Source organism: Pipra filicauda, unplaced genomic scaffold (genome assembly GCF_003945595.2).
Source record: "Pipra filicauda isolate LSUMZ 115617 unplaced genomic scaffold, ASM394559v2 scaffold31_size4109673_pilon, whole genome shotgun sequence".
NCBI classification, from domain to species: Eukaryota; Metazoa; Chordata; class Aves; order Passeriformes; family Pipridae; genus Pipra; species Pipra filicauda.
In genome coordinates this window covers 4,024,303-4,045,090 of record NW_024104443.1, presented here as the reverse complement: position 1 = coordinate 4,045,090, position 20,788 = coordinate 4,024,303, and the positions used below count along the sequence as shown (strand labels likewise).

Sequence of the window (20,788 nt, the reverse complement as noted above, 5' to 3'; positions counted from 1 at the left end):
ACCTTGTGTTGAGAAAGGTTTGTAGAAATAACTTCCCATAAACCTATTCCAACTGCTGAATGATTTTCAAGTTGATGGTCCATTCCCTATGTAGGTCTGTTTAAAGAAAACAACAAAAACAAACCAAACCAAACCTAAACACAAACCCTAAATAAACTTGAGAATGTTTTTGTGGAGGTTGGGTTTCTATTCTTGCTTCCTCAAGTCAAATGAAATTCTGCCATAGGTTTGAATGGGAGCAGATTTGCTTGAAGAAAGGAGCAGCTTTCCTGGGAAAATATTTGTACACATGGAGATCTGTTTGTGTAAGTGCTGATTTGCATATTCAAGTGCCTGTTTGCATAAGGAAATATATTTGAGCCCAGCTGTCCATAAACACTGCAAGGTGCATGGAGGTCTCCTGTTCTTTAATAAGAAAAGTTTGAAATACTCTGTTACTATCCAAGTGTAGCTCAAAGTAATATGATCTCCTTTGTCTTTTTCTTCTTGCTCTCCAAGCTCCCTCACATCCCCAATCCAATAAGATGCCTAGGAATTATGTTGCTTTCCTGGTAAATCTTTGATATCTACAAACAGCTTTTTGTTACAGTCATGCAGACATGAGGAATGTTACCTAGTAGGTTGAGATGAATATTTTTATATCATGTTCCACTGTGGGTAATTAATTGGTAAATAACCAATGTACTTTCTCTTTTTTGGGTTGTTGTGTTGAGTTTTGTTGTGTTTGGATGGTTATGGTTGATGTTTGGGGTTTTTTTCAGTGCATTAGGATGTAGTGACTCACATCTGTATGTTTGTGGTGGGTTTGGAGGGAGCATTTTGTTTGTTTCCTTGGACACATTTTCAGTTCTGGATACTGAAGTCACATCTAGTACCAAATGGGAATGGTGCCATCATTGTCTTCCCAAGAAGTTCCCAGATTTGTGACTGCAATTCTACTCTCTGAGCTGTAATTTTGCATGAGCAAAAATACCAGCAAAAAGATCAGCTTGACCTGAATTCCTGCCAGGTCCTCCATGGCCACACTGGTGTCATGATCCCTGGTGTTTGAGCACTTCCTTTAAAATCTGCTTTCTGGGGATTATTAGCTCTGGTGTGTGGAAAAGTGCACATGGAGGAGGAAGAGCAGGAGGAGATGGGGAGGGCTCTGTAGTTTCCCTCCCAGATCCTTCAAGTGACTTTGATGCCAAGTACTCTCCGAATTCAGAATAGTTCGTTGTTCTCAGTGGTTATAAAGGTGAATATCAGACATCATACACTTTTTAGATGAACTAGTCTCTTGGAAAAAGAGGTGAATGTTAGCTGCATTGTCAATAATGCTTCTGTATGGCTAGAAATGCTTCATTTCTATCAGCACACTGAACTAAAGCTGGCTTTCCTCAGTCAGCGTGATCTACTTTGAGTGCTGCAGCTCTTGTTTACTGTCTTGTTACACATAAACCTGCTCATGGATTCAGAGATTTTTGTGTGATTTTCTTTTTTGATTAAATAATTTTAGCCAGAGATTTCTTTGGGGTGGTTTTTTTTCCCCTTTCTTGTTTTATAAACCACAGAGAAATGTCCCACTCCCCTTGTTGTTGTTGTGAATTCCTTGGGCAGCATGCCAGCAGAATGTGGTGTCACAGAAACATCTCTTCCCTTCTGAGCAGATGGGTTTCACAGCCAGAAGTGTGTGGGTTTGGTGTGCTGTTCTCGGCAGCCTGAGTCATGTAGCCCAGGAACAGGGCTCCTCTGCTCCCTCCATTTGGCAGCACGTGGCCCTCATAACCTCTATGCAAATTGGAAAAAACTTGTGTGTTTTTCCAAAAAATGGTTTGGGCTGTGACGCACTTCTTGGTCTGATCTTCAGAGAGAACTCTGAAGCCTTTCCCTATTTCATTTTCTGGATGAAGAAAGTTTTTTGTTGAAGAAAGACCCAGTTACTTGGTCTTGTCTGAAAACTGGCCCAAGTGATTTCCTGGGATAACGTGGCATCTCCCTCCCCAGTGATGGGATCCCCCAGGATCAGACAAAGCATCATCTGGAAGAGCAGCTTGTTTTTCTCCCCCCAACCCCAAGGTCATACAAACACAATGGGTTCAAGTTTTGGGTTTGTTTCTTTCTTTGGTTTTTTGTTTTGTTTTTTCCTGATGGGGTTGACGGAGCCCTTCCTTACAATGAGCTGCTCCTGCTGTTGATTTCTCATTGTCAAAGCAGTCCATGGCTCTTACCTTGGACATGAATCCCATCCTTGTGGGGGCAGAGCTGATGAGCTTTGAAGGGGCAGAGTGATTGCTGCAAACAGTGCAAGGCCAGGCAGGAAGCACGGGGGTGTGTGACAGCAGACACACCTTGTGTCCTCTTCTGGTTGGGAAGCACCAGTGTGTGTCCAAGGAAGGGAATGTGCTGCCCTGCTGAGGTATCCAGGGATAGCAAAGTCCTAACCAGAGGTCCGTAGGGGATATTGCACTTCTACCAGAGACCCAAACATAGAGAATCGGCTTTTTTAATGTTCTAGAAGTTGAGTTTTGATTTAAACGAGATCTTGGACATTAAATTAAACCACCATGCAACTGCAACTATATGATCTCTATGTCATTTACTCCTGTGAACTATTTTAGTGCTTTTCCTTCTAAAAACCAGGTTTGGCCTTGGGAAGGAACTCTATTTCTATCTTCAGAAATCTGCTGCTTATCTTGTAACCATAAGAGATGCAAGCATGGATCTCAGTTGACTTTCAAGTCACATGAAAGAGTCCAAAATATTTGCAATGAAATGTTCTGCTAGGAAACAGCTTTCAAAATTCCATGTGATGATGGAAAACAATCTGTCTTGCCAAAACTTTCCCTACGTGTTTAACAGGATTTTAGTTTAGAAAGTCTATTTCCTATCCTACTTAATAGAACAGCTGCATTTGGAATGCAAGGTGACTTCAGGTTCTGCTGTGTGGAAAAACTGTATTCAAACACTCCCTCAGTAAATGTGACTTTGTTATGTTTCTCTGTTTGCCAAATGTCATATTATTTCTTTACTAATATTTGTGTTTTGGTGGTCTCAGCATTTCATCTCAGTCATATCAATACCTGAGAAATGGCCATGTAAACGTAAATTCTGAAATTTAGTTTTGATACAAGATAATAATCTAATCTTAAGAATATACCTTTAATATATCATATTATATTTTGAAAGTATGGAGAGAGTGTGTTCATCAGCTCTTTTAAAGCACAATATCCTTTTTTTTTCCTGAATAAAAGTTAATTGTACTAAACACATGGTGGGGCTGTGTTGGGCACTGTCCCTTGTGCAAAGACAGCACTCCCAAGGAATGCACCGATCCAAAGGTTAATTTTAAGATCCACGGTAAAAGGCCCTTTCTAACTTTAAAACTAAGATTTTTGCCCCAGTTTTGCTTGTGCATGTGGATTTTATCCAGTGATTCTCCATGGTCAGCAACATAGAAATTTGCCAGTCTCCTAAGTATTATAAATATTCTGCTATGAGCTTTTGTATCCAAGATAATGACTTTTCACACAGCAAAATTCAAAGTGATGTGACCACAGGGAGCAGGGAGAGGAGATAAATGCTAAGATTAGAGATTGTCAGACTATTTTGGGCTGAACAAAATGTTATGGAAATGTATCACTTACAGGAACATCTCTGGGACCAGGAGTTGGAGAAGAAAACACTGGGAGGAGAAAGATTGCTTGCACTTGGGACATAAGCAAACAAGTACCTAGTGTGTCTGAGACAAAGCAGAGATTGTCACTGCAGGTCCCTGGAGTCTGGCAAGAGAAGTCTGGATTCTGGGGATGCCCCATCCCAGTGCAGTGCCCAGCATCATCTCTGCCGTGGGTTTGGTGGCCATTCCTGTTCGTTGAGAGGAATTGTGCCAAAGCATCCATGTCTTGTAGGACTTCTGTTCCTAATGCTATGTGGGATCAGGGGAAAAGAAAAAAGCAGAGCAAGAGGCAGATATTTGTGGTTGCCACAGAAGAGTCTCATTGTCCTTGATCTGTCCCTTGATCTGATTGAGTCAAGCTGCTCATGAGCTCTGGAGCTGGAGCTGGCTCTTCCCTGGCTGTGGTTTGGGGGGGACTTAACGGTGCTCAGCTGCTTTTTGGGAGCTCTGACTGGAATCACCTTGGTCATCCCCCTCTGTATAAGCGTGTTTCTCTCCCACAAGCCTTGTGTTCCTTGGAGTCTTCCCCACTGGAAATGTCAAGGAAGAGATTTTGTTCTGCTTTGCTGGCCTTTTTGGGAAATGACTGAGATTAGGATTACTGACCAGTCTGGTTCCTGAAAGAGTGAATCTGAAGATATGCAAGGAGAAGAATTAATGCAAGAAAACAGTAAAGAAAATAGATGTGAAATAATAGCACCAAATTTTGTACTGCAGAAAATGTTGGGATTTGTCTCAACTATGCCTTGTCAGGCTCTGTCAACTGTTCTTGACTGAGGTAAAAAGCAGTGTGGGATGATAAAAACAGTGTACCAGTGACTAATCATAGCTAAAACCTGTCCCAGATAAGCTCAGAAATGCCTTCCCCAGACACTCTTTTATAATTTGCTCTTTTTTGGGGGGGTTCCCTGAGATGAATGACTTGTAATGCTCTTAAATTGTCCATCCCTTGGAAGTAAAGTAAATGCACGTGTTACCCAGCCAGTTTTAAGTCGTGATTATGGTTTTAAGTGGGGCAACTCTATTTTTTTGCTGGTGTTGAAGAGCCATCTTGCAGGTTATTGTGGTGTCATTTGCCTTCAGCAAGACACCACTCTCTGAAGGGTACCATTCAGGGATGGAGCAGCAGGGATATGCTGGTGTCCAGGGCCAGCAGTCCTGGGGAAACCCACACCAAGGCTTTGTCACACACAGAAACTTCCTGTGAGTCTCACTTCTAACATTTGCTGATAGTATTACAACTTTATTGATTTGTACCAGAAATCCTTCCTCCTTAAGTATCAGCTGTGTGATGCTCATATGTGGTTTGTGAGGGTCTCTGCTAGTGGGGAAGAAGATCTTGACCTTGGTTAAACTTCACTCAGAGTTTGCTTGCTGCAATAGTCCTTGTGTCCACTTGACTGGCTCTCTTTTACCCTCATCATTGTTCTTAGGGAGGGAATAAATGTCCCGTGCAAAACATCCTCTTGATTATTTCACAAGCATTGCTGGGGATACTGTCATGGGAAGTACAGTCCTTCCCTGGAATTCTGCAAGGAAAACCCACATAGACCTTGTGTAGTAGTTCAGTTCATTCAGAAACCCCACTACAGTTATGTTTATTAAGTAGAAGTCCTATGTTAGACAAAGTTGGATTTATACAAGTACTAAATATAAGTACTAAATATTATATGTTTACACATCCAGAGGGTTTTTTTCTCCCTCTCCTCGAACATCTCTTTCTAAATCTTTCCCTAGTGTCTATCACCAGAGAGTCCATCAGCACACACATGGACAAATTATTTCTTGTGATACCCCTGGGAGATGGAAAGAGGGGAGAGAAACCCCTGTTTCAGCTCTGTGGATGGGTTACTGGGGATTAAGCAAATTGCTCAAAGAAAGACAGTGAGAGAAGGCAGGAGCAGATGTGTTCAATACTGTCCCTGTACCCACTCCTCAGCAGTGCTGGGTGAATGAGTGTGGGTTCAGGAACCTGCACTCTGCCTCCCTTCAAAACTTTAAACTATGTCAGCACACCAGGCATCTGTGGGATCCACAAAAAGACTTGGAAACAAATGTCTCTTTGCACTTTGAGCCCTACTCATTTTGGAAATCCCAACTTTGGAAATTTGTTCTGCACAGAATTGGAGAGAGGCTCAAGTTTCAAAGGGCAGTTTTCATCTTTTTTTTTTGTCATTTTGTTGACTCTTCAGCTCTGAGGTTTGCTGTTGGCTTGCATGTAGCCATAATAAGATTGCAGAGAATTCTTTTCAGTACATGTGCAGGCCTGGGCAAAATGTCCTGTGACATTATGGGAGGTTTTTTCCTGAGAGAAAGAGTTCTTACTGCTCCTCATAGAAAACTTAATAGCAGTTCTTTGGAATGAAACTGTTTCATCTATTTAATTTCTTTCAGAATATCAGCTTGATAGGTTTACTTGTGGAGCTGCAGTACTTTCTTGGTCCTGAGTGTAAATACAGCCCATACATCCTCCTTCCCAGTGGAACTCTGTGACCATGGTTGTAAGCTGTTGTTTGTCCACTTAACTCCTTGTGATGAATGCTGGGTACAAATGCTGCTGTCCCTGAGTCAGTTCTCTGCTGGCCAGAGCCCTGTAACCCATGTTTGGCTTTGTTTTGATGGGTATGTGTTTAATATTACCTGGGTAAGTCTACAGATCAACAGCTTTATTGCTGCCTGGATTCCAGGCAGCAAAAAGTCTTTCTTTTCCCAGTGGGAAATCAGGAGGCCTAGTTCCTGCAAGAAACTTCATATAAAATTAGCAGTTGGGCTTCTGCTCAGAAATTATTTACCCACTGTCAAATACTCACCAGTGATGCTTTGATCCATGAAGAGGACATCCCTGGGACCTTTCCTAAACTCTTCTCTTTAACAATGATTTTTTTTAACTTCATAAAAACATCTACATGGTGTAGAGTGCCTTCAGAAGGTCGAGCAGGCAGAAATAAATAAAACCCAGTAGGGGGTGGGGGTGTGTATTTGGAAATTACTGATTGTACCGTTCCATTTTGTCTCCAGGCTTTCCCACTCAGCCTTGGGGAATTGAGTTACCTTGTCATGGGGCACACCACTGATTCCTGCACACTAAGCCATGATGTGCACATGCAGTCTGTTCCTGTACCCTCAGAGACAACCAGGTGGGAGATATGGGAGACTTTTTCCCAGGAAATAACCAGAGTGTTCTGCTGGATTACCAGAAATATCCCATTTCCAAAAAGTTACAGTAGGTGATATAAGCCTTTGCTGCTTTTGGCACTATGATCATATTGGTGTGCTACAAGCAAAGGAAGAAAACAGTAAACACATAGTTCAGGTCAGCAAAGGTTTGTGCATGGACAGAGAGGGTCCTCTGGGTGGAAACAGGGTTCAGCATTGCTGACCTTGCTGGGGAGGCGAGCTGTGGGCTCACTGTCACCTCCAGGAGGGACAGTGCACCAAGATCTGAAGGGAAGAGAAGGGCTGGGGCTGGGGGGGACCCCTGGAAATGAGTGATGATGGCAGTTGTCAGCAAGGACCTTCAGGCACAGTCAGGTGAGCAGGCAGCAGTGGCTCCAGCTGATCTGGCTGGCAGGTTTTGGCACCCCTGGCATGGGCACAGGGCTGGGCTCCTCCTGAGGGCAGGCAGAGGAGCTGGGAGAGGAGCAATCAGGTGTCTGTCACAGCTACCTTGGCCCATCTCTCCTGCACAAAGGGATCTGTGCCAGAGGAAGGCTGTTTGACTTGGCTCCAGTGTGCATGGCACAGAATAACAGACACAATAGCTGGAAAATAAAGCAGGCAGGCACCTGAGCACAGAGCCTTGAAGCTCTTAAAACCTCATCCGGAGTCTGACTCAGCAACTGAAATCTTTGTACATGCAGCTCATTTCTTGAGCCTGCAGTCAGTGTTCTCATGGGCTGTGCTTTCAAGTATTTAAGCTGTAGTCATATAGACTTCTGTGTATACATTTGAATTCCTTTTCCTGCCCTTGTATCATTTCAGAGCCTGTGGCTATGGCAAAAAATGAATGTGGAGGGGGGTGTCCCTTAGGCTTTATTTATCTATTTATTTAAAACCCATCATGAGTGCTGTGAAGCATTCACAACGATGGAAAGACTTTGTTAGTAATCGGTGGGGGAGGGGCAGTGATGGGAAAACATGCCTTCTGATCTATTTTAGTCCTCTAAGATGGCAAAAAAATACCCTACAAACTGCAAGAGTCGTCTGGGAGTAGGACGTTTACTGTTTCCCCCTTTCATGCCCCGCTGCTGCTCCGGGGACTTTTAAAAGCCCCGAGTGGCTTGAAAGGTAGATGTGACATTGAGCAGGGAGTCACTGAGGGGGGACTCCCCCAGACCCCGGAGAGTAAGTGAAGTGTGGCAGCTGCTCTGTGTCCCTGCTGTCACACTGGGGCCTGGCTGGAGCAGGACGGGAGGGAGGTGCTGCTGCACGGAGCTGTCCTGCTGCTCCAACTGGGAGCTCCACCTGCACCTGGTGGATGGGGAGAGTTGGACAAATACTTCATTAAATTAAATTATTAAATGTAATTATTAAATCCTTAATAATGCATTCATTCAGGCCTCTGCTTGTTTTGGATCACCGTGCTCTGCTGTGGGACTGTGAGATGTAATGAGTTATGAGTGGCAAACTCCAAGCTTGCTGTTTCTGAGCACCATCCCCTTCTGAGCTCTCTGCTGCTCAGGAGATGACTGCCAGGGTTTGATGCTCAGCAATGGTGGTTGTTCTGGTTGCTTATGGCATGATTCATTGGCTTAAAGTTCAGCTGATACTTTGGGACTCTACCTGATATCCTGTTTTGGAGAAAGAGGGTTTTGAGGGAAACCCAAAATACTCTGCTGCATCAAGTTTGTTGTCATTGTCTTTCAGTGTTAACATGCCACTTAAGACATCTCTGATAGTCTAATTTTCTGTTTCATAGATATTATACACAGGCAAAGAACAAGAAAACATACAGGCCTCCTCATTGTTTAATTTGGCTGAAGTTTAACAGGTTTGTTGGAAAAACCTTTCTTTCTTCAGGGCATAAAAGCGGGGTTGCTGTTGTGCTACAGTCATGCCAAAGGGCTTTGCTGGCATTACATACATAAATGAAGATTTGGGATGAATTTTACTCTTTGGGTTAGTGTTGCTGTTTCTTACTTTGTACATTGTCCTTGTACATTAAGTCTACATTGTACACTTAATCATCAAACAGAATAACTAAAAGACTATCTGACTCTTATTTACAAGTGAAGAGCAGAGTTGTAGGAACTTTTGTGGGTTTGGCCAAAAGGAACGTTTGTCTTTAATGTTCAACATTAAAAATGACACGTTAAGGAATCTTTTAATTTTTGCTGGTTTGAGAAACGAGGCAAACAGAAAAAAAATCCCAATGAAATCAACTGCCAAAAAATAAGCTGACCATGGATTAAATTCAATAGTACAGGAGAATTAACCTTCCAAACTCCATTTGAAAAATGTTTCTCCCATTCAAGGCAGAGCTGGATTGCTTGTGGTTATACTTTATTATGTAACCTTGTCTGGGAAATTGAGATTTGGGGGGGGGGTCCCATTGAAATAACTGTTAAAAATTCCTTAGAAAACAGCACGGTTGCTGTGGGAGAGCACTTGCAGGTGTCTGTCCCTGCTCACCAGCTGGAGCAAGAGCACTGGGGCCGGCACTTTCATTTAAACACTGCAACATTTAATATTTCTCTGATGTCCTTCTGATCCTTTCTCTTGAATGAAAGAAAACACAGAAGACATTCAGTGATGTTCCAAAGTGCACATTTTTGGCAGCAAGGAGCTTTCTCCAGATAGCTGCCTGGGAGTTTACAAATCTGTCACATCCTCATCCATTTTGTGAACCTTCCTTGAGGCTGCACCTGCCTCCCAGATACAGACGGGAAGAGAGAGGCTGTAGATTTGTGATCCATTTGCTGATGCTTCATTAGAGCCGAAAGCAAACAGCCACATGTTAATGGGCTCAGCACAACAGCTTGGGTGGCAAAACATCCTGTTGCTTGTTGGGAGGGAGCACTGGGTGAGTCAGTCGTGCTTTTGTATTTTCCCCAACCTGGACTACGGGGATGTTTTTTTTTCCTGAGTGAAGCGTAACTTTCTCCAAGTTATTCTTGCTGAGAAGACAGGACAAATAGTCAAGTAATGGAGACTGAGTCACTGAGTGGAGAAGGATTCCTGGCGCTGCTGTGTTTATCCTGCACTGGAGCCCACAGTGGAATAAAGAGGGCAGCAGCGAGTCACGATCCTGCAGGACCGGGCGGGAGGGAGCTGCTGTGCAGGTAACACAGCAGAAACATCTTCGGAAAGGCTTGAGTGTGAATTGTGCTAAAAACAGTGTGCCGGTATTCATAAAGCACATGTTTACTGGTGAAATGTGGGCCACAGTAACTCTCTGATCTGCAAAATTATCCAAGTGTTTGTCTACAAACACGAAGGCTTTTTTTATTACTAATATTTGGCAGGTTGTCCACTGTCGTGTTAGATTCAGGCATAGAAACTGAATTAAGGCTTACTACGGGATTTTGCAAGTGAATTGATTATTATTGCAGCTCAGCAGCTCTGGAAATGCACTGAATTCTTTTAAGAATGACATGGTCTGTCCCTGCCTGTTCCTATCTGCAGGACAGTTTTGTCACTGGCTACTCCAGGCTCGCTGGGTGACGAGACTGTCACAGGAAGATTGCAGCTCCTTTGGTTTTAAAGTTCCCCTAGTCCCAGATACAACCAGTTTGATGTGAGCAGCCCTTACTGATGGAGCTGAATGCTCTGAAAGGATGGGGGGCATGGAAAGGCTCATTTCTTGGTAGCAGCTTTTAGTCAGCCAGAAACACAAAACCAGACTGGTGGAGTCTGGATTTGGATCCTCGGATGCAGATGCTTTTATAGCCCCTCTGGCTTCAGTCAGACCTACCACATAGGTACAGATCTGTGAGGAATCAACTACTCGTGTTCTCCTTGCCACAGTTTGGGAAGGGATCTCCTGACCAACTGTGTCCCTATGGGCTTTATTAAGAAACACCTGAACATAAGTATTTACATCCATAAAACACATATGTATGCTCTAAAACAGAAATGCTCACTAGTTCTATTTGAAGGCATCCCTTCAAGGCTGGCAGTGATGTGGACGTAGAGCACCAACTATTTTTTACAAATTCTAGTACCTGCTTCTGGTGGGAATAGAATAGAGACAGCCCAGAAAGACTTCAGGGTAAGTCGTGAATGCTTCCAAATGTAGTTCATGATGTAGCCTCAGAGAGGCAAAGGTTGCTTTACAGATACAGAAGGCATCTGTACAACTGCAAGGCATTTCTTCACTAACAAAGAATTAGTTATTTGCAAATAACTGTTGGGTTTTATCAGCTCTTCTCCCTTTTTCATGGCAGGAACAATTTGCTAAAATAGTTTAAATAGTTTGAGGCAGCCTAATGCTTTACAACAAGTATTTGTGATACTCTGCTGTGCAGTCCATCTTCACAGCAATTCACAACAATACATTTCGTTCCTTCCCCTGCTTGTTCCTGCTCAAGTCTCCTGATAAAAGCCTGAGTTTATCTGGGAAGGTACCAATATATGTCTCTTTCACACCTAGCTAAATAATTTTTCACATGGCTTCTTTAAAAGCCTTTGGCTTTATCAGTGGAAAAAATGCTTGGAAAGGAGAGATTTGGTACTTAAATTAGTTCTATCAGCACTCTTTTTTTTTCTTTTTTTTTTTTCTTTTTTTTTTTTTCTTTTTTTTTTTTTGGTTGGCTGGGACTTGTTCTCACAGAACTTCAAGCTGGATTATTTGTGTTAAACTTCCTGACTGAATTCCGAACAAGTCATCTTTCCCCACAACGCTGACCTTTAGTACGAGGCCAATATAATTTTAATTTGTTTCAAGTTTCCCTTATAAGCAAGAGAACAAGAAACCATATCCCTCTAAGACCTGGTTAGCCAGCTGCACGGCAAAATGTTTTCAGATTCTAAGGGGGAAAAAAACCCAATCCAGTTGGATATTCCAAACTGCCATCCAAGTGGCATGTGTGGGGTTAGCTCTACTGCCTTCCAAGGAACTAGTCTAAAAGCTATGGAGAATACTGAAAGGTATGAAGTAACTAACCCGTTTCTGATCAGGGTTCTGCCCTGATGGAGGCATTGCAGGGCAAATTCCCGGCTCCTGTTGGTGGTCTGTGGCTGTGGTGGGGCAGAGGTGCTGGCCCGGGCTGCAGTTTGCTGAGGACATCAGGCCACCCCCTTGCACTGCTGCTACCCCAGTGTCCTGCTGGCACAATCATCTGGTCACCCGTGCAGGGAGCAGGAACCAGGCAATGGAGCTGCCTGAATGCAAACCCTTTTTTTTTTTTCTGTCTTTCTTTTTTCCTTCTCTGGAACAGTTTTAAAGCAGACTGGTTCCCTGCTCTGCTCCTCTGCCTGTGCCACCATGGGAGGAGGGCAATGTAGGAACAAGTGACTCGGAAGGAGCATCCTATGCTTTCATTTTCCAGCCACGATGAGATGGAGGACAGGCAGTCTCAGTCCTGTCACGGCAAGGAATTGCTGGGGAATGAGATGGATTTGGCTGAAGCAAATCTTGGTAGTTCCCTGTTAGGAAGAGAAGAGAGCAACATGTTTGGTAAGACAGAGGGCCAACAGTGGGGTGGGCAGCTTGGATACCCTTAAAAATAAGTAAGATATACTTAACCCAGCAGCAGAGAAGTGCCACAGACAAGAGCCATGGGAGAATCCAGAGTCATATCTGTTGTGGGGTGCCTTCCTTTGTCTTTATCAGGATAAAAGCACGTTTCCTGGGCAGTTCACCAGCCGTTTTGTTCTCACACTTGCTGCTGCCCATAACTGGAAATGCACATTCATGACTTCTGCAGAGACTCGCCTTTTGTTCCTCCTTGCTGCACACTTGGTCTCAAATGCACTTATGGGACTGCAGAGGACAGTGACAGATGTGGGGAGGTGATTTTTTCCCAGCACTAGGTGGCTGTGTGGCATTCTGCAGTGTGCTGTGCACAAGCATTTTAAAAGTTGGGAAGTGGGCCATTCTCATGGAAAGAAAGGCTTCTGTGTTTTCACACCTCTTCTTCAGTATGATCTTGTTGACGTTAGGAAAGCAAGGAATGAAGGCATTTTATTTGTCACTGGCTGCAGACACCCTTATCTCTGTGGAGCAGAGGTGGGCATGGAGCCCACCACAGAAGTGACCCTGGTGACTGGGCTGTGATTGCTGCAGTTGGCTGGTGGTGCTGCTGCTGCTTTTTGCTTAGAGGCTTGAATATGAGCATTAAAGAGAGAGTCTGCATATGTAATATCTGGTCCTCATCCTTCCAATGCTCATGGTACTCGCAGGCCACGGGGTGCTCCACGTGGGACATGAGGAGGGTTAGGTGGAGGGTGTCCACTCCCCAGGGGACACAGGGCAGTGGGTCCCTGACTTCTGGTGATCCTCAGGTGCCCTGATGTGCCAAGCTTTGCTGATGAACCAAGCTTGGAGAGGATTAAGTTGTCCTAAGACCTGGCTGTGCCCGTGGGCTGAGTGGCTTTGCCAAGGCCAACAGTCCCCTCAGGAGCCATGCTCAGCTGTTGTTTTTTCATGAAGCCCAGCCCAGAGAAGCAATTAGTCTCCAAATGAAAGGCAGGCTGTTGTTTTCCTCACCTCTCGCAGCACTGTCTTCTCTCCTTGCTCTTTTCTCAGCCACGATTTAGTCTCTGTGCATTTCCCTGCCCATTCCCTGCCCTCTCATGAGCAAACAACAAGAACTAGGTTTTGGCTTAAACATAAATATAAAATCCTGGTGCAGTGGCTTGTGGATCCCATGTGCAGAAAGGCTGATGCAGCAGGGGTTTGGCCATGCTCAGTTATTCCTTTGCAGTGAACAGCAGTGAAAGAACCTTTCTCAACTGAGATCCTTTGTGTGTTTGAGCTTCACCTTTGGAATATTCTGTAGTGATCGGAGCTACTGCAATTTTCCTTTTTTTTCCAGGGCTCTCTGGAGTGTAGATCATGCAACCCCACACTGAAAACCATGATGACACAGAGCATTTATTTTACATTTTCATGGTGGCACATCCAGTGTGATGATATGTATTTTAAGAGAAGAGGCCTCGCTGAGGATTAAAGATCTTGGGATGTTCAAAGCTGCTGTAAATGCATAAGGTGAGATATCTAATGAATTACAAGGTCTGCTAGAATCAAATTGTTTGTTAAACCACTAAGTCTAGGGCACAATAATACGTTAGGTCTCCATTGTGCTGGGTACTGTATGTCGGTAGCAAAAGGCTGGTTTAGGCCCCCAGATGTTTTTTGTAACTGCTGAAATTCTTAAATGATGTCACTTTGCAGCCTTGTTTCATGCTTGCTTTCTCTGAATGCTCTTGAATGAAGATCCCCAGGACATAAGAGTAATGTGCAGGAGTATTTGTCCCCAGGATTTTGCACAGTTGATCAGACGTGAAAAGGAGACGCTGCAGTGACTCATCTGACCTTGCAGACCCAAGACTCCGAGTGCAGACAGTGGGCTCTGCTAAGGTCCCCATCCCAGGAATGCAAAGCATTCCAGAAGCCTTCCTCAACAATTCTAGATAGTGGCTAGCAATTTTCTCACCAGTGTTATGTAAAATGGACAGAGAAAGCAAAAGACTAATTGGGTAAATTATTACAAACTGCTTATGAAATCCCTTTCATTTACACTTAGCAACACAAACCCACGGCAGGAATGGTACTGCTAAGGACGGCTAAAATATATTTTTTTATATTTTTCTTTTTAATAAGGGCAGTTTCCAGTGCTACACATAGGAATTCTTCTTATAGCAGAACTGCTGCTATGTTAGGCCAGGAAGATTTTGGCAATACTGAAAGATTTGCTAGTGTTTACTCATAAACTTGTAGAATTGCAAGACTGTCTTCCTTGTAATTAAAAACAGCTTTTTGCCCTCAGAAACTTACTGCCCAAATTTCAGTGGGATAGATGGGTACAGGTGGTGGGCATGGCATGTCCCCAGCTCTAACTGGCAAAACTCATTTAGCCATAACAGCAGAGGAGGGCATTAGGGAGGGATTTAAAGGAGGATAATGAGGTAAATAACTTTGGAGTTCCTTCTAAATGCCAATCCTCTATAATCGGGAAGGGCCATGTAGGAGCAAGCCCTTGAGCACAGGGGGCTGGGCTGGACCTGCCGTGCCCGGGAGGGGCTGCAGGGCGGTGGGAGCTCCCAGCGCTGCCCAGGGAACATCCCCTGGCGCTGCCAGCGAGGGGAGTGGGGGACGCCCTCTGTGCTCTGCTGGTTCGTGCAGCCCAAGCCACTCACAGAGCTCTGAATGACCAGCCTGGAATATGTGTCATGGAGAATAGTGGGGCTGGAGCTCGGGGTTTTTAGGGGGGGGGAGGTCAGTTTGTTTCAGAGTCTCATTTTCCATGCAAGCGAACTGCCCCACGTGTTTGCCCTCTGCAGGCAGCGGCCGAGCCGGGCGGGTCTCTGGGGGCAGCGGCCCGGCCGGAAGGGGCCTGCCAGGGCTGCTCTGGGATTTGTTTGCTTTTGATTATGGGAAAAATAACCCGAGATATTTCTGTGCACGCAGAGCATTCTTAATGACTGACAAATCTGTTGTCAAGTAGGGACAAGGGGGAAGTGCCATCCTGAAAGACGGCTCAAATGTGGTTTGGAATAGTTTTAAAAAACCCAAACAAAAACTTATTTTTAGTGACTTCCAGAAGCTTCTACTGCCAAAAAAAAAAACAACAAAAAAAACCACAAAAAACACATAATTGAGATAGCTGCACAGTTAAACCTGGCCTTGCTGTGGTGGAACTCAGTGGAGCTCACTGCAGTTCACAGCAGAGGCAGGGCAATAGAGTCTCCTCCACAGCCTCCCAGACAACCATCACTGGTCTCCTCCAGGTGAGGAACCCAGCACAGCAGTTGTCAGGCCTTGTAGGGTCATTTACACAGTGTGGGGGGATTGCTGAGGTTTTGTGCTGGCCCTCAGCTCCCATGAGCCATCCCAATGGCCCTTCAGGAGGAGAGGTGTTGTTCTTGCCTTTCTAGTGCCTGCTTGGTAGCTGGCTCTGCTGGGCCCACCAGGCAGCACTGGGGAGGACTGAGGATGCTCCTCACGGGTATCTGATTTGAAGTAACTTTGATATTTCTGCTGGAAAAGGTCCTCTGGTGACATTCCCATCTCCTTCAAAGTCAGTGCACTTGGCACCATGCAGGAGGCTGAGCAGTGACCATCTGCTCTTCAAACCAGGCACTGGCTGGGTCACCTCTGCCTGTCCCACCCTTTGTCCACCTTTGTTTTACCTCAGCTACTGTCAGGTAGTGAGAGGAAATGTGCTTATGTACATGCAAGTGGTACTTGCCTCCAAAGAGTAATATTGGGAAACACAAAATGCTCTGTAACCCTTTGTCAGTGAATTTGATGTGACCTGATTCACTCTAAAATGAGAACTTTGCACACAACAGCCCTTTAGCCCACTTACAGCTCTACATGTGGATTTATTAGTTGTATATATTGAATATAGTATTGACAGTCAGTTCATATATATGGGATTGGGGCTTTTTCGAGGTGGGAGGTGCTGTAAGAACAAAGCTTTGCCCCCTCCACGAGCAGATACAAAGGACAACATGTAGTGATAGTAAAACTGGAGAGATTTTGGTGAAGCACCCAGAGACTGCTCATGCACCACAGCAAGAGCTTTGCTGTTCTCTGCACACAGGGCTGGCAGCTGGCACGTTACACAGTCCTGTTCCCTGTGGAAGCCCTGCTGAGCCTCTGCAGCACCCTCTGTACTGCTGCTTTCTTTGGGCTGCATGTTTAGAAACAAAACTGCAGTTAAAGATCCAGCTCAAGCCAAACAGCAGCTTTTGGTACCTCCTCTGTGCTCCCTGACTCTGCCTGCTAAGCCTGCAAGCACATTCCTGCTGCAAGACATCCTTAGGTGCCAATAAAGCCATAACATTTTTGGGAAAGGTGATATGGAAATTACTGACTGCAGTGCAGTAGGTGCCCAACTTCATAGTATCTTTTGGCTCACCAGCAAACGAAAAGATTTCACGTTTGATGATATTACAATTAATGCAAAAAAAAAATTCAGTTAAATTATACCATGAAATCCAGTATGTTTTATCAAAGCATTGTCTGGCAGCTGCCAGAGCCTTTGGGATAGCAGGTTTTCTCCTGTATGTTGCAGAATAAAATAAGAAACATTTAAAGAAAACTTTGTTTTGCTCCACCTTCCTTCTTTTCTGATTCTGTTTGAAAGATGCAACAGCACAATTTTTAAGGACTTCTGCTCTATTTCAGAGGCATTCATGGACTCTTCCATATAGACATCTTTGTTGCAAATATTTTCTTTTAAATAGAGAATGAAATAGTATTTACAGTCAAGTAAAGGCAGATCTTACTACAGCTGCATGTGTCTGACTTTTACCATTAACTGAGGTATATTGGGGTGATAAAAGAACAGTTAGCCAAATAAACTGCAGTTATAGCTTTTATGAGTGAGGAGTGTAGGTAGTGAATTAACTATTCCAAGTTATGAGACATCACTAGAAGCAATAGAATGTGTCTAAAGGGACTGTAATGTTTGCTGCACTAAGACTTGCCATTTTTCCAAAAGGATTCCTGTGTGACAGTGACCACCGGCAAGGGGCCTGCGTCGAGGGTCCCCAGCCCTGGCCATCTTCCTCTGCTCCCATGCTGGGAAATGCCCTGATAAGGAGTGGAAAAATAAATGGTGCAGAAAGCTGTGATGCTTTTTTTCCTGTTCTTTTCTGATGTAGGAAGAAGTGAGAAAAAGGATCAACTCCCAGGTGAGCTCAGGCACAGCCAGGTGTGGAGGAGTGCCATCACCATCCTCTTGGAAGACAGTCAGCAATGCCTGCTGCAGGACACTGGGGCCTCTTTTTGCCTCATCAAAGAAGCTCTGTGGAAAAATTTTTTGGGGAGCCATGTCCACTGTTGGAGGTAAGTGCAGTTAAACATGTGGCTTGCAGGTGCTGCAGATAAGTCTTGTTGCTCTCCCTGGCATTGCACCCTGCCACACAAGCCATTTTAATTTCCTTCCCTACCCTGTTGCTGTATCCATCATTACACAAAGTGTGTGAGCTTTTGAAAACTTCAGGTGAAGACACTGAGGTGAGACCAGAGCCACACCATACCTGACCTCAACAGAGCAGAATTTATCACTGCTTTATTTCCCCTCTGCCAAGCTCGGCACACTTGACTCACGAAGCTTTCAGCTGCAGGACTGAGGTGGTAAAAGGCACAGCTTGGCACAGTGATTTCCTTTCCTGTCCTGTCTCCCTGGGGGCAGGAGGCAGCACAGCCCCTTGGTTTCACAGTGCCAGGCCCGTTCACACGGGCTGGGAAATGCTCATGGCACTGTTCCCTTCCTGTGCTGGGAGCACCGAGGGGCGTCTCTGGCGTTCGTTTGCCTCACCAGAGCAGAGACTAATTAACTGATCACTTGGCTTTAACATTCCTGCCATAGCTTAAATGTGCCAAAATTTTAATGAACATGTTTTTTTTGGACAGACCACTTAACCACTTGAATTACTGTAACTAACCAATGCAGCCCATGTTCTCTGAGGTGACGACTTCCCAGACATGTCATACAACTGGGGGGGTTGAAGATTTTTTTTTCAGCCATGATGCAAACCTTTGAGAATTTGTTCTTAAATGTGTTGCTGGATAGATACTTATTTTATCACTTCACTATCAGATCTCCTCATGGCTTCTTACTTTTCGTGCAGTTTTCAGTCTGTACTTTTATGCTTTTTGTGTGAGCACAGTGATTTGTACTCTCTAATGCTGTATGTTGTCTTCTGATGGGACAGAAACCAGCAGCACAGGGACAGTGCAGGTAGTGCAAAATGAGCTAGTTCTTAGTGTATGTTTTAAACAACATGGGAACTTGGGATTGCTCACTGTTAAAAGATGGTGGGAATTGTATTGAGCACTAGGATAGGATCTCAAATGAATATTGAACAGGAAGAAAATATTTTTTGTCTTCTGAGTTTTATTAAAAATTGTGGTTAACTCCATAAAATACATTATGTGGTTAACTCCATTTTAAAATACATAATTCAGCTGCTCATAAGCCCAGTGGTGGTGACTGAGGGGTGACCTGCAGTTTATTCCAGAACCCAATGCCCTCTGTTTCGAGGGTGACATTTTCATGTCCAGCTCAGACACCCAGTGAACACTGGTATCTCCTACTCAATGTCAAGCTCTTCTCACTATTTCTAGACCTTGCTTAGTAGTTCCTCCTTCAAAGTTTCCTATCTGTAAGTTGCCCCAAGCATGAGGTTGTTAGCACCAACTGGGATCCTTGTTTTAGCAAATTCAGCTAAATTCAGTGATGGCATCAAGTTGGGTGGGAGTGTTGATCTGCTGGAGGGCAGGAAGCTCTGCAGGGGGATGTGGACACACTGGATCCATGGGCTGAGGATAACAGTGTGAGGGTCAACAAGGTGTAGTGCTGGGTCCTGCACCTGGGTCACACCAACCCCTGCAGTGCTCCAGGCTGGGGCAGAGGGGCTGGAGAGCTTCTCAACAGGAATGGACTTGGGAGTGCTGGTTGACAGCTGCTGAACGTGAGCCCAGGTGTGCCCAGGTGGGCAAGAAGGGCAGTGGCACCAGGCCTACTGCCATGGTGTGGCAGCAGGACCAGGGCAGTGACTCTCCCCCTGTACTGGGCACTGCTGAGGCTGCACCTTGAGCCCTGTGGTCAGTTTGGGCCCCTGACTGCAGGAAAGACACTGAGGGGCTGGAGCGTGTCCAGGGAAGGGAATGGAGCTGGGGAAGGGTCTGGAACACCAGGAGCAGCTGAGGGAGCTGGGGGGGCTCAGCCTGGAGAAAAGGAGGCTCAGGGGGGACCTTCTGGCTCTGCAAGTCCCTGACAGGAGAGGGGGGCCAGGGGGGTGTCGGGCTCTTCTCCCAGGGAACAAGGGACAGGAGGAGAGGGAACGGCCTCCAGCTGTGCCAAGGGAGGGTCAGGTTGGAACTGGGAAAAACAACTTTATGGAAGGGGTTGTCCAACCTTGGCACAGGCTGCCCTGGGGAGTGTTGGAGTCCTCATTCCTGAAGGGCTTTAAAAGCTGTGTAGATGTGGCACTCGGGGACATGGTTCAGTGGTGGCCTTGGCAGTGCTGGATTAATGGTTGCACTTGATGATCTCAGAGGTCTTTGCCAACATAAACAATTCCATGATTTTTATATACACACATATAGTTTGAGTGTGTGTGTTGATGGTGGTGTGTTGCATCAAATGACTTCTCATCCAACTTCATTTATTCTAGGAGTCTGTACCCCGTGGGGACTAAAAGCTGAGTGACAGGGGTTTGAGCTGAAGACACCTCCCCAGCCTAGTTCCCATACTCCTCATGGTTTCCATAACTGGCCAAACATCTCTGGTTGGGCCCTGGGATCACCTGAATCCCTGTAGCAGCCAATAGCTGCAAGGTGAGGGGTGCAGCCCTGGGCATGGCTGGTAAGGTGGAAGAGCAGGGCTGCCAAAGTCCTCCCAAAACATCTACATGCCAGATTTAGCAACCACGTGTCGTGCAACAGCTCCGTTACACCCGGGCTGTGGCTTGGCTGCCGTGCCAGCGATCCCAGCACAGCCCAGCCCTCGGAGCCGGGCCTGACTCACCCCCTTCCTGCCACGAAAGGATGGGCATTTTCCAGCATGGATTTCCTGCATGGAGGCCCACAAGGGGCACAATATATTTTAAGTTCTTTTCAGTCAGGCTGATTATGAGTTGGTATAAATTCTTGCTGCATTAAGACGTCCTAGATTTTTATTGAGTACATTTGTGTCAACCATGTGCTAAGGCCCTGTTAAAATGCTTTGAGTTGGCAGTCTTTGTGCCTTTTTTTTTTCCTTCAAGGAGGGCATGAATTGCTCATTTTGAATGAATTTTTCAAAATAGAGAGAAAATAGCATGGATGTGAAGGCCCTACAGAAGTGTGGCACATCTGTTTCAAAGCACCGAAGTGCAGACCGAGTGTCCCTAAAACAATTGGGGCATTTGTAACTCTTTCCATTCTGACTGCGCGAAAGAAAAATTTGCCAAAATAGCCATTGTGGGAAAAGCCTCCAGTAAGTTTTATTTCCAGCTGTGAAGTCATCT

General features: G+C 45.1%; 1 long non-coding RNA gene across 1 annotated transcript in view; it reads left to right on the top strand.

Moving 5' to 3' along the window:
• The window catches only part of LOC120323696, a 57,541-nt gene that overhangs the window by 28,979 nt on the left and 7,774 nt on the right, over positions 1-20,788 (top strand). Inside the window, exons 3-4 of the long non-coding RNA XR_005564436.1 lie at positions 13,636-13,808; positions 17,435-17,618. This is a non-coding gene — a long non-coding RNA (uncharacterized LOC120323696). The remainder of the gene's footprint in view (positions 1-13,635; positions 13,809-17,434; positions 17,619-20,788) is intronic.